Source organism: Trichomycterus rosablanca, chromosome 6, assembly GCF_030014385.1.
Source record: "Trichomycterus rosablanca isolate fTriRos1 chromosome 6, fTriRos1.hap1, whole genome shotgun sequence".
Taxonomy (NCBI): Eukaryota; Metazoa; Chordata; class Actinopteri; order Siluriformes; family Trichomycteridae; genus Trichomycterus; species Trichomycterus rosablanca.
In genome coordinates, this window is record NC_085993.1 from 8,325,473 (window position 1) to 8,337,009 (window position 11,537).

The following is an 11,537-nucleotide window of genomic DNA, read 5'->3' on the forward strand; positions in this document are numbered from 1 at the left end:
TAAATAAAGAAGCATGTATATTGCACAAACATTTACACAAATCAAAACAATGGTCTAATAAACAACAGAACTTTGGAGAATAAGAGGTTGTGTTTCCAAATACAATATAACACACTTAATCTGGTCTTTAATTCCCTGTGTGCCCTATATTTTCAGTCTCCATCATCCATACTCATCTGTGTGCACTCTCTGATATTCAGACAGTCATTTGCTGTCTGTTTCTTCTTTTAGGCTATGCACTGTTGGAAATAGGGCTTTTAATGTGGCTGCCCCAAAATTATGGGAGACTCTTTCTCTCAGAAAACCCTATTAATTTCAGCTTTTACGACATCAGTTTAGTTTTTAACCAGTTTTGTTCATGCTTATAAATATATGCCTTTACATTTCTATGGATAATTAAAGTTCACTTCAAGCAAGATAGAAGCTCTTGCCCCAAAATCTACATCTTAAAACTCCACTAAAGTTTGTTCCCAATCACACGTGGTAGCAAGGCCTTCTTTCTAAACAAATACCAAATACCTTTTAGCCTATGAGAATAAACCCATATCCGCTGGTGCCTTTAGTCCCCAAATTATTACTATAATTTAATGTTTTTAAAAAAGTTATATAACATACAGCCAACATTTTTCTGTCCTAACTTTTTAAAACCTGATAAAGACATTAAATATTATGTTTTTATAATTTACTTTAACTTAATACAAATAAAGGAGGTTGTACAAATCACTACTTTCTCTTTTATTAGCATTTTAAATCCTATCCCAGCTTTTATGAAATTAAGGTTTGTACTTAAGGATTGAAGGTAAAACAATTTTCAATAAAACATTCATGAATTTATTTTACTAAATCTTTTTGCTACCACTGATGAATAGTAGAGACATCATCATTTATGCCAGGATAGCATGTTGGTGGTACATCTATTTCCAATTTGTATATAATGGAATAGGCCAGTTTCTAAATATTACCATGGGGTTATTTTGCTAAGAGTTGATTTAGAACATTAGTCAGAACTACACATTTATTACGATTAAACTGTAAATACTGAGTCACACATGGACCCTCGCTTAGCTAAGTTTGTACAGGAAGAATGAAGCAACAAACAAACCAAACCACAATGACTGAGTCAGACAAGGCTAATGGCAATTTTGCTGCCACTCACTCACTCACTCACTCACTCACTCACTCACTCACTCACTCACTCACTCACTCACTCACTCACTCACTCACTCACTCACTCACTCACTCACTCACTCACTCACTCACTCACTCACTCACTCACTCACTCACTCACTCACTCACTCACTCACTCACTCACTCACTCACTCACTCACTCACTCACTCACCCACCCACCTAGGGGCAATTAAAAGCAGACAGACTACCTGAGAAGGAAACCAGAGAACATGGAGGACACTCTCACAGACATGGAAAGAACAGACAGTGACCAGAGACAAAGATTAAACCCCACAATACCAGCTGTGCCAACAGATTTAGAGGAAGTGATAATCTGAATGCCCCAAAACTCTGCAAGTGCAAAGTGTACTTTTACATTTACATACATAAACATACATATAGAGGGCGGCACGGTGGCTCAGTGACTAGCACTGTTCCCTTACAGCAAGAAGATCCTGAGTTCGACCCAGATGGGGCAGTCTGGGTCCTTTTTGTGTGGAGTTTGCATGTTCTCCCCGTGTCTGCGTGGGTTTCCTCCCACAGTCCAAAGATGTGCAAGTGAGGTGAATTGGAGATATAAAATTGTCCATGACTGTGTTTAACATTAAACTTGTGAACGGATGAATCTTGTGTAACGAATAACTACCGTTCCTGTCATGAATGTAACCAAAGTGTAAATAACATGACGTTAAAATCCTAATAAATAAATAAATAACATACATACTGTATATACAACAAGTTATTTCCAAAGCTGTTCAGTGGGGTTAAGGTCAGGGCTCTGTGCAGGTCACTGGAGTTTCATTAAAGCAAGCTTTTCTTCATGTCTTTATAGACATCAGGGAAGTTAGGAAAGTTCCTTCCAACTGTTGCTGCAAAGTTGGAAGCATATAATTTCCTTTATATAACTAATTTATTACACCTGTTACCAATTGTTCTGGCTGAAACACATACATTCAAAAAGTAGAACTTCTGTTCATAAAGTGTATATTCGTATAAAACAGCTTACAACCTAACTTGGACCATAGGGACTTGTGTTCAGTCCTTGCCTTTGCCACTGTCTGTCAGGAGTTTGGTATGTTCCCCGCATGTCTGTGTGGGTTTTTCCTGACTCATAAAAACATGAAAAGTGAAACAATGACCGTGATCAATGTTACAGTGACCGTGACAATGATCATCTGTTACACCTCTTTTTTTAATGTAATACTGTAAAATGGGCTTTTGTTTGTTATTTTTATTTGCACCCCACACTATGTAAAGAAACAAATACACTACTGAACTAGGGGCAATGTTAGTCGTCTACTGCCATGCAAACACAGAGTGTTTACACATTAACAACTTCAGGCTTCTGCAAATATCAGCATGTAAACAGCGAGGAACAAAGCTCGTTAAATTCGTTAAAAGCTCGTTAAATTCGTTAGACCTCTTCCTGAGCTCATACTTGTGAACAGCTGATTGGTGGAGAAACTGACGATCTGTTAATGTCTGGTTTGGCACATCACACTGTTAGAGAAATACAAACAAGACATTTATATTTCCTCAAACAGTAAAGCCTTTCTATCATTTAAATAAAATCAAATTCAATTCAATGCAATGTCAAAGCAAGACACACAAAATTATAATAACACAATAACACAATAATAACAGTATTCACCATAATAATACCAGCAACATATTAGTAATATCTATGTTAATAGAGATAAAAAAAAAAAACAGTAATAATTGTTATGGACACGTATGCACACCATATGATGACAGACCCTAAACTTTAACCATCATGCTGCAAACACTCATTGGATGGGCTTGTTTTCTCTGGCCCAGAAAACACATCATCCACTCTCTCTATCTAAAATTACTCATTTCCACTTTGCATCGATCCATTTCAAACCTGTGTCAGGACGTTGTTGACAAATGGTTTTGTCAAAAGTCTTAACTTGCATTTTGTTAACATTATGGCTAATTTGTTCACAAAATTTTTATTTATGTAAAACTTGTTTAAAAGTTTATTAAACTTCAGATACTTATTATGCACTTGTGTCGCCAGAGATGGGGACTCGAGTCTTGTGGACAACAAAAGTCAGCAACATTAGTTACGTGTGACAATTATATATACATGTACAGTGTATCACAAAAGTGAGTACACCCCTCACATTTCTGCAGATTTTTAAGTATATCTTTTCATGGGACAACACTGACAAAATGACACTTTGACACAATTAAAAGTAGTCTGTGTGCAGCTTATATAACAGTGTAAATTTATTCTTCCCTCAAAATAACTGAATATACAGCCATTAATGTCTAAACCACCGGCAACAAAAGTGAGTACACCCCTTAGTGAAAGTTCCTGAAGTGTCAATATTTTGTGTGGCCACCATTATTTCCCAGAACTGCCTTAACTCTCCTGGGCATGGAGTTTACCAGAGCTTCACAGGTTGCCACTGGAATGCTTTTCCACTCCTCCATGACGACATCACGGAGCTGGCGGATATTCGAGACTTTGCACTCCTCCACCTTCCGCTTGAGGATGCCCCAAAGATGTTCTATTGGGTTTAGGTCTGGAGACATGCTTGGCCAGTCCATCACCTTTACCCTCAGCCTCTTCAATAAAGCAGTGGTCGTCTTAGAGGTGTGTTTGGGGTCATTATCATGCTGGAACACTGCCCTGCGACCCATTTTCCGGAGGGAGGGGATCATGCTCTGCTTCAGTATTTCACAGTACTTATTGGAGTTCATGTGTCCCTCAATGAAATGTAACTCCCCAACACCTGCTGCACTCATGCAGCCCCAGACCATGGCATTCCCACCACCATGCTTGACTGTAGGCATGACACACTTATCTTTGTACTCCTCACCTGATTGCCGCCACACATGCTTGAGACCATCTGAACCAAACAAATTAATCTTGGTCTCATCAGACCATAGGACATGGTTCCAGTAATCCATGTCCTTTGTTGACATGTCTTCAGCAAACTGTTTGCGGGCTTTCTTGTGTAGAGACTTCAGAAGAGGCTTCCTTCTGGGGTGACAGCCATGCAGACCAATTTGATGTAGTGTGCGGCGTATGGTCTGAGCACTGACAGGCTGACCCCCCACCTTTTCAATCTCTGCAGCAATGCTGACAGCACTCCTGCGCCTATCTTTCAAAGACAGCAGTTGGATGTGACGCTGAGCACGTGCACTCAGCTTCTTTGGACGACCAATGCGAGGTCTGTTCTGAGTGGACCCTGCTCTTTTAAAACGCTGGATGATCTTGGCCACTGTGCTGCAGCTCAGTTTCAGGGTGTTGGCAATCTTCTTGTAGCCTTGGCCATCTTCATGTAGCGCAACAATTCGTCTTTTAAGATCCTCAGAGAGTTCTTTGCCATGAGGTGCCATGTTGGAACTTTCAGTGACCAGTATGAGAGAGTGTGAGAGCTGTACTACTAAATTGAACACACCTGCTCCCTATGCACACCTGAGACCTAGTAACACTAACAAATCACATGACATTTTGGAGGGAAAATGACAAGCAGTGCTCAATTTGGACATTTAGGGGTGTAGTCTCTTAGGGGTGTACTCACTTTTGTTGCCAGTGGTTTAGACATTAATGGCTGTATATTGAGTTATTTTGAGGGAAGAATAAATTTACACTGTTATATAAGCTGCACACAGACTACTTTTCATTGTGTCAAAGTGTCATTTTGTCAGTGTTGTCCCATGAAAAGATATACTTAAATATCTGCAGAAATGTGAGGGGTGTACTCACTTTTGTGATACACTGTATGTACCGACATCATTCTGATCTTGTCATTTTCTGCTCTCTAATAACGCTCCGGCCCGTTTTTAAACCGCAATGCATGCAGTGGGTAAATGTTACAGCTAGCTTCCGGCGTAGTGATGAAGCGTCACTCCCTACTCCCTACCCAGTTTGAAGTTCACTTCATTTGAACATTTTCGTTACCTTTGGATTGCAGTCTCACTTATAATGGTGGAATACTTAGTGCACTTCACAGGAACAACTGGGGTGAATGGAACGCTCCTACAGAATTGGCGCTAATGATTGAAAGAACCACTTTCTGAACCAATCAGACCTTCTGATTTTAATTTTTAGTAAGAAATGCTGTTATTTGCAGCGTCACAGAGATGATGTGTCAATAAAACGCTTGACTGACTTTCTAACGAGTTTGTGTTTTACTTCACAACCAGGAAAAGGTTGGAGGTTTTTAATTATAAGCACATTTACAAAATAACGAATTTTATTCCTAATGGGACACACGGTTATAAATTTAATAGCATATGGAAGAACATAATCTAAGGTAAGCAGTGGTTATGGATTTTTTGCTGTGTTTTGGATTTTGGCCGCTGTGCAATAATTTGCATTGGAAACAAAACGTCAGTTTAAGCTTTTAACTACCGGTACCTAGAAAAGTAAAGGCACTAAGTAAAACGGCAAAATACAGTTGCTAATCTGTTGGGGTTTTTTTATCTGAACTTACATATTATTTGTTTATTTCTATGCTACACTTGCAATATACAGTATGTTTTGTGTATATTATATTGACTCGTGACTTGACTCGGACTCTAGCCTAAAGACTCGTGACTTGACTCGGACTCTAGCCTAAAGACTCAAGACTTTGAGTCCAGCATACAGAGCACTCGTCAGGCGCTCCAGACCTGTACAGAAACAGGTGAAAACCTGGCCAGAAGGATCCATCTCTGCTCTTCAGGACTGTTTTGAGTGCACTGACTGGGACATGTTTAGGGAGGCTGCAACATACGGCGATTACACTGATCTAGAGGAGTACACGACTTCAGTGACCTGCTACATCAGCAAATGCATTGAGGACGTCACTACCAGAAGCCATGGATGACTCCAGAGGTGCGTGCACTGCTGAGGGCCCGAGACTCCGCTTTTAAAGCAGGTGACCAGCCGGCTCTGAGAACAGCGAGAGCCAGACTGTCCCGGGCAATCCGAGAAGCAAAGCGTGCACACGGCCAGAACATCCACAGCCACTTCCAGAACAGCGGTGACACATGGCGCTTGTGGCAGGGCATCCAGGCCATCACCAACTACAGGACGACTCCACCCGTCTGTGACAGTGATGCCTCCCTTCCAGATGCGCTGAATGACTTCTACGCTCGGTTCGAGGCGCAGAACAACATGTTGGCGAGGAAGATGACCCCACCTTGTGACGACCAGGTGCTTCATCTCACCACAGAGGACGTGAGGAGAACTCTGCACAGAGTCAACCCACGGAAGGCTTCTGGACCAGACAACATTCCTGGCCGAGTGCTCAAAGGATGTGCAGACCAGCTGGCAGATGTATTCACTGACATCTTCAACTTCTCCCTGAGCAGCGCCATCGTTCCAACGTGCCTCAAGACGACCACCATCGTACCCGTGCCAAAGAAGTCATCTGTGTCATGCTTCAACGACTATCGTCCAGTAGCAGTCACACCTATCGTCATGAAGTGCTTCGAGAAACTAGTCATGAGGCATATTAAGACTGGAGGACTGGAGGAGAATCTCACCTGGACCCTCAACACCAGTTCGATCACCAAGAAAGCCCAGCAGCGTCTCTACTTTTTGAGAAGACTGAGGAAAGCTCATCTGCCATCCCCCATTCTCACCACGTTCTACAGAGGAACAATCGAGAGCATCCTGAGCGGCTGCATCACTGTCTGGTTCGGAAATTGTACTGCGTCGGACCGCAGGACTCTCCAGCGAGTAGTGAGGACAGCTGAAAAGATCATCGGGGTCGCTCTTCCATCTCTCACGGACATTTTTAACACCCGCTGCATCCGCAAAGCTCTAAGCATTGTGGACGATCCAACCCATCCATCACATGGACTTTTTACTCTGCTCCCGTCTGGGAGACGATACCGCAGCATCCGGACTAACACAACCAGACTGTGTAACAGTTTTATCCCACAAGCAATCAGACTCCTCAACTCAGTACTGTAACAATTTCCTCCGGAAATTTTTCTGCTGCCACACACTGAACTATATTGACTATGTTAGACTGTTAGTCTTTTTGTATTTTTGCACCTTATTTACTTCTTAGGCACCTTATCTCCATTGCCAATTTTACTGCTTATTCAAATATTGAAAAGTCTTTTTGTATTTTTGCACCTTATTTACTTTTTAGGCTCCATTGCCAATTTTACGCTGCTAATGTACAACATGTCACTACCTCATGAACCATTGTACCATCTATTCACCATCATGTACTAACACTTGTCTTTAGTCCTGTCTTCTAATTACTGTTTAGATTAGGGATAATTAGGAATATCTTTTGTAGTTATTTATTATAGGATTTTTTGTATTTATTGTTGTACTTACACTGTTTTGTATTTACACTGTTTTGTCTTGCACTTTTTGTACCGTGTTACACCGTGATCCTAGAGGAACGCTGTTTCGTTTCAATATGTACTTGTATGTAGCTGAAATGACAATAAAACCTCTCTGACTCTCTGACTCGACTCGGACTGTAGCCTAAAGACTTGTGACTCGACTCTGACTCATATTTTGTGACTTGTGAACATCTCTGTGTGTCGCGCAGCAGAAAAATTTGCTAACCCACAACTGCTGAGATCCAGATTTTGAATTCTTGCTGTGCTGTTGGGTATCAACATACATACATGACTAAATACGTTTGGTGGGGTTGCCTAGAAACCTGCAATCAATTGCTGTTCTTTCCAGTGATTGTGCTACTGCATTACACCCACTGATTTAGGGGGAGTCAGACTCACTGTAACCCTGATCTGGACAAAGCAGTGGTAAAACTTGGAAATTAAATTAAACGGAAATACTTAGTTTTAGCCATCTGAAAACATTAAGCTGAGTGATTTTGATAAATTAGTTAAAAATAACTAAAGAAGTCAAGCCAAGTTAAACTACATTTAATTACCAAACAGCCTCCACTTTCGTCAAAAGGCTTTCCACAAGATTTTGCACTACTGGACACTTGAGCAGCAGAAAACATCTTCTGCTGTAGAACTGTCACTGACTAGATGTGTATTTAGTGCTCATTATTTCCCAGCACAGCAATGACTTTAAAATGAGGTGTTTAAAAACATGGTAGTGCGTATGGTAGCAATACGACTTTATGACAGAGATCCTAAGATGCTAAATTGATCATAGAAGAAACATAAAACTAACAAATCAAATTATTAAAAAAAAATTTTTTTCCTGTGGTTTACGTCAGCTCATAGTTTTTTTAGATTGGCTGTACCTCTGTGCATGCTGCTGCTATGGTAAAACTAATAGTAAATTACGTATTTCCTTTGACCGTGGAGATAAAAGGTGAAAAGAAGCAGCTGCCATGACAACGCTTAGCAACTGAATTAGTAATTAATAAAGAGAAGAAAGAAATTTTCTTCCTCTCCAATCTAAAAAAAACCCATGAAAAATAAAGTGCATTTATAATAGTACAGTGGTACGATTTCCACTGGTTCTACTTGGTACACCAGATGATCATGGAAATTTTCAGCAGGCACTGAAAAATTATAAATCATTTAGTATATTTCATACACTGTATGGCCATAAATATGTATAAGATACCCTTTGTAATTATTGAGTTTTAACCACACAGCTAAAAGGTGTAAAAAATCAAAAGTATAAAATAATTCAACTTTTAGAAACAGTTTGGTGAAGACCTTTTCCAGCTTTAGCATGACTTTATGCCCCCTGCACAAAGCAAAGTCTATAAAAACAAGTCTAAAAAAACTCCATTAGCCTGCACAGAACTCTGCAGCAGTGGAGGAAGTTACAGTTGGGGAATTGGATATGACTAGACTCAGGGGGAAAGGGGAGGAATAGAGAATAAAATAAAATATAGCCTTCATGCTCATGTAGATGATTTCGTAATAGGATGTCCAACAAGACACAGCCCAGTGTCCAAATACTTTTGATGTTTGTTGCAGACTTCATTTGAAGAACCACAGCTTTATTAAAACTCTTAATAGAAGCTAGTGAGAAGTAATTGTAAATGTTGAAGCTTTATTTATAGAGCATAAATGCTGATAAGCATTACACAGCAAAGCAAAGTCCAGGTCACACCTAGCACTCGGTCAAAGAACACACAGACCACACAGTCTGTCCAGAATGACCGGCCAGCACAATCTGGGTGAATTACAGTGAGATTTACAACTTAAATGATCATATTGAACATAAGACTTAACGTAATTGATTGATGCCCTGTGGTGTTTTAAACAAGTTAGAATTTTAAAATATTTAATTAAGCATGCACCGTGCATTTATCATTTACATTTTATTCCAATGCACCTTTTAATTTAATTTCTAAAACACATTTTTCTCTTGACTTGAATACATTTATTTAGAAATCTATAAAAAAGCCTGGCCTGCTGCATGTTTTTGAAAGGTTAAAGGAAGCCGCAGTACCCACTGGAAGACATGCAACACTTTTCACTTTAACAAGCTAAATAAGCTGGACTAAACATGGCAAGAAAACCTGTTCCAACCACCTAGTAAATGTCTTTAGAATAATTATTGTATCTAAACAAAACTCTAAACTAAAACAGAGAAATGTCTGGTATAGAGGAAGAGAAATATGACAGCATAGATGAAGTGGAAAACAAACTGTAGTTTTAGAACAAATTGTACTAACATTGATATCAGTGTGTTATGAAGGATAAAGTGTTTTTGTTGCCAGTGTTCAGGTAGAATAATTTGATTTGAATGAGCATGCATGAAGTCCTTTGGCTGTGAAATGAACTGTTGTGCTGAAACGTACGAGAAAAGCTTTTTCCACCCTCTCAGTGGCTTCAATATTAATGCTGATTATACTGATAAGCAGCACATGTACTGGTATAAGTGTTTTTCCCTTCAGGTTGGAATAATTGGTACACCACCTCCCCTTTATACACATGTAAACCAACTGGACTTGTTTTCCCAGGAAAAAAAATTTACTGTGAAGTTTTACAGTAAAACTGTTAAGTTTACAGTTAAACCATAAAAGTTCATAGTTCTACTGTCACCTTTACAGTTCGACCATGGGTACAACTGTGAACTCTCATGTTACTATGAAGTTTATGGTTACCTCTTTCAGTGTTTAATGAAATTGACTGTGAAGTTTACATTTGCATTTAGCAGACGCCTTTATCCAAAGCGACTTACAATAGTGTGACAGTATACAGTCTAAGCAATTAAGGGTTAAGGGCCTTGCTCAGGGGCCCAACAGCAAGCAACCTGGCAGTGGTGGGGCTTGAACCAGTGACCTTAACCTCTAGGCTACAACTGCCCTACGATACAGTTCAACTGTAAACATGATACTGTTGAACTATAAAAATAAAGTTTTTAAACCTCTTACAGTTTACAGTTAAACTATGAAATTTCACAGTACATTTTTTCCTGGGTTAGTAGGTTATACAGTATAAGGCCAAAAGTATGTGGACACTTTGGGATGAAATGGAAAGCCTGTGAGACAGGTCTAATCGTTCATCATCAGTGTCTGAGTGAATAGGTCAGATTCTTACACTCACACATTACAAAATCCTGTAGAACACCTTTTCAGAAAAATGAGCGCTGTTATAGCCATAAAGGGAAAACATCAAGCTCCATATTAATACCCATGATTTTAAAACGGGATTTTCATCAAGCCCGTGGTTGGATGTCAACATACGTTTGGTCATATTGGCCTGATAGCCCTGGAATAAAACGGAATTGAATTGGCATGTGCATGCTGCCCTCTTCTGGCCAAAATGTGAAATGCGGTTCAGTAAGTCATATTTTCGGTAGTCAGTACAGATATTTTGATTTTGATAAAACGTTTAATTTAACGTTAACTACATTAGACAAAACATAAAAATCACACTATTAATATAGATTTTTATTTAAACAAATTTGTTTTACAGCCAACCATAGCATTTATATATTAGCTATATATATATATATATATACACGTATATAGCTAATATATAAATGCTATGGTTGGCTGTAAAACTGCTTCTTTTAACCACAAGGCGCGTTCATATAGAGATCTGTATCACGCACAGAGAGTCATGTACCAATATCCCTTATCCCCTGTCTCCGTAGAACTGGGCGGTTCCTGAATCACCCGGGTTAATGATTCAAATCTTTGTACTGAATCAGGAATCACGAGTCCGAAATCTCAATTAACCCGGATCCTATGAGTCCTCTGACTGGCTGCTGCTATGTAAATAAAAAAATGTAAAATGTAAATGTAAATGCTAAGTACACAAGGCGAGTGAGCAGACTTACTGGAAACACAGCGGACTCAGATGATTTGGCTGGACCGACTTCACTCCAGTCCGTGAATCTAAGTAATAAGTTAAATATTCCAATAAACAAGCAGTTAAACTCACTGGTGTTCGTTATGTGGCTGATTTTATGCACATGCTATTATTATTA